Source organism: Sinocyclocheilus anshuiensis, unplaced genomic scaffold (genome assembly GCF_001515605.1).
Source record: "Sinocyclocheilus anshuiensis isolate Anshui unplaced genomic scaffold, SAMN03320099.WGS_v1.1 scaffold1155, whole genome shotgun sequence".
In the NCBI taxonomy this organism is placed as follows: domain Eukaryota; kingdom Metazoa; phylum Chordata; class Actinopteri; order Cypriniformes; family Cyprinidae; genus Sinocyclocheilus; species Sinocyclocheilus anshuiensis.
In genome coordinates, this window is record NW_015542398.1 from 245555 (window position 1) to 248545 (window position 2991).

Here is a 2991-nt window from a genome sequence, read left to right on the forward strand (position 1 = left end):
AGATCAAATCTATGTTAGTAAGTCTGAACTGAGAACAAATCTATGTAGATGAGTCTGAATCCAAAACCAATCTACATAGAGGAGTCTGAATTGAGATCAAATCTATGTTAGTAAGTCTGAACTGAGAACAAATCTATGTAGGGGAGTCTGAATTCAAAACCAATCTACATAGAGTAGTCTGAATTGAGATCAAATCTATGTTAGTAAGTCTGAACTGAGAACAAATCTATGTAGGGGAGTCTGAATTCAAAACCAATCTACATAGAGTAGTCTGAATTGAGATCAAATCTATGTTAGTAAGTCTGAACTGAGAACAAATCTATGTAGGGGAGTCTGAATTCAAAACCAATCTACATAGAGTAGTCTGAATTGAGATCAAATCTATGTTAGTAAGTCTGAACTGAGAACAAATCTATGTAGGGGAGTCTGAATTCAAAACCAATCTACAGTACATAGAGGAGTCTGAATTGAGAACAAATCTATGCTAGTGAGTCTGAACTGAGAACAAATCTATGTAGGCAAGTCTGAATTTAAAACCAATCTACATAGAGGAGTCTGAATTGAGAACAAATATACATGCATGAGTCTGAATTTAGAACAAACCTATGTTAATGAGTCTGAACTGAGAACAAATATATGTAGGCGAGTCTGAATTTAGAACAAATCTGCGTAGGGGAGGCTGAATTGAGAACAAATATTCGTAGGTGGTCCTAAACTGAGAACAAATTTACATAGGCAAGTCTGAACTGAGAAAAAAAACATTTTTAAATTAGTCAGAATTTGATTACACTATATTTAAGACAGTCTAAATTTTGGTCTGTTAACATGTTTTTGTGATTCTGTTTTTGTTTTTGTGATTTCATGTGTGTGTTCTGGCTGAAATTCTCTTCATACCATTCCACTGATCTGATCTAATGTCAGAAATATGGCCCAAGCTTTTCCCAGCTTATCCCACCAAAGGAGCTGGCAGTCAGCACTAATGCCAGACAGCGCCAGAACCCATGCAAGAGCTGATTTTGTTATCTAATGAACAAATTACCAAGAATAATGCTATGTCATAACCTGGTGCTTTTGGAAGCTGTGTGTTTAGATGTTCATTTCTGGAATTAGGGAAGTAATTGAGTCGTAGATCCAGCTGCCGCTGCCACCTGTGTGTGTGTGTCAGTGTTTGTTTTTGTGTGAGCATGGGTGGTTACCCAAAGATGAAGAGCTTGAAAAGAGTCTGCACATTCAAACATTAAAGCATCACAAGCGAGATGAGAACGATATATGCAATTTACTGAATAAAACAAGGTTTTTTTTATTCAGTAAATTGCATATATCGTTCTCATCTCTCTTGTGATGCTTTAATGTTTGAATGTGCGGACTCTTTTCAAGCTCTTCATCTTTGGGTAACCTTTTTTGGTCCACGCACTTCAGTTGGATTTTTTTGAAGGCGCGGTGAGTCTCTGGCTGCTTCTAGCATGGGTGGTTACCCAGAGATTCGGGATTTCTTCTGACTACAGTCACACTGGGAACATGAGGATTTTAAAAGACTTACAATTCTATCTCCCATTGTTCACTGTAATGCCATGAAGTCAGAAAACCCATGACTGGATGGTACTAAAGGAGTACAATTCCATGCGTGATGTCCTGTATTTGGATTGGCCGCAGTTGTTTGTTCAGACTGATAGCTTTGTGTATTCATATAAAAACTGCCAAGGTGGAAAAGTTCTCACATCTTTATGTCTGCACTGCACATTTGGGTGAGTTTCAGCAAAATGTACCTGTACAAAGCAGTTTGCAGCGACATTCCCGGCCCTAGGCAGAGAAGTGCTCAGCGCTCTGAGAGATCCGCAGGCCGCTTCCTCCAGAGACAAGGGACAGGATTGAGCTCACACCACACAGCAGGTTGTCAACACTGGGAAGGCAGATCCAGTTCTGCCCTGGAGCTGCAGCAGCTGGGGTATTTCATGCAGATCCATGGGTACTCTTTGCTGGAATCAATAGGCGCCAACACCAAAATGATCTACAGGTACATATTACTAGTTTTTACACAGTACTTAAAGCATACGACATAGACACATTAGGTCAGCCTTACTGTGGTGTAACTGGCTTGTGAGAAAGTGTCAAAATTCACTGCAAACAAATGAACAAGTGCAAACTTGCTTATTTTATTAGACCAGCAACATATATTCTTTGCATGTTCTTTACAAAATGTCACTCTTCTTTTGATATTTTAGAATCAGTTTAATATAACGTCTAGGGGCTGTTTGACCCAGGCAGAATTTAATGTACTTCTGTACTTCTATTCGGAACTTACACTACCATTCAGTTTGGGGTCAGTAAGATTTTTGAATATTTTTGAAAGTCGCTTATGTTCACCAAAGATGCATTTATTTGCTTAAAAATGCAGTAATATTGTGAAATATTATTGCAATTCAAGAAATTACAGTTCTGTTTGAGTATACTTCTTTTGAATAACTTTGATATTAATATCATTTTAAAACATACTTTTTAATCATCCAATATTCAAGTCTAACATGATCCTTAAGAAATCATTCTAATATGAATAGAATTATGATTTGTTGCTCAAGATACATTTCTTATTATTATCAGTTTTGAAGACCATGGTGTGCTGATTAATATTTTTGTGGAAATCACATTACTTTTTCATATGTTCTTTTATGAATAAGAAAGTTTAATGCCTCACTGGATGCTTCAATTTAACACATTCTTGTTGAATGAAAGTATGAATTAATTTCTTTCAAAAATTACAAAATCTTACCAACCCTAAACTTTTGAAAGGTAACATATGTCCTAAAACCTGTTCTGATATGGATTTCAAAAGTAAGTGCAGTAAAATTATTTGATTGGCTTGTAAGCACAGTAGGTGAACTTTTTTTTCACCTTAAAAAATCTTTCTTTCAAGTGGAAAGATTTAAGCCATGATGACCTGTTTACTTCAAGGGACAGTTCACCCAAAAATGAAAATTCTGTCATCATTTACTC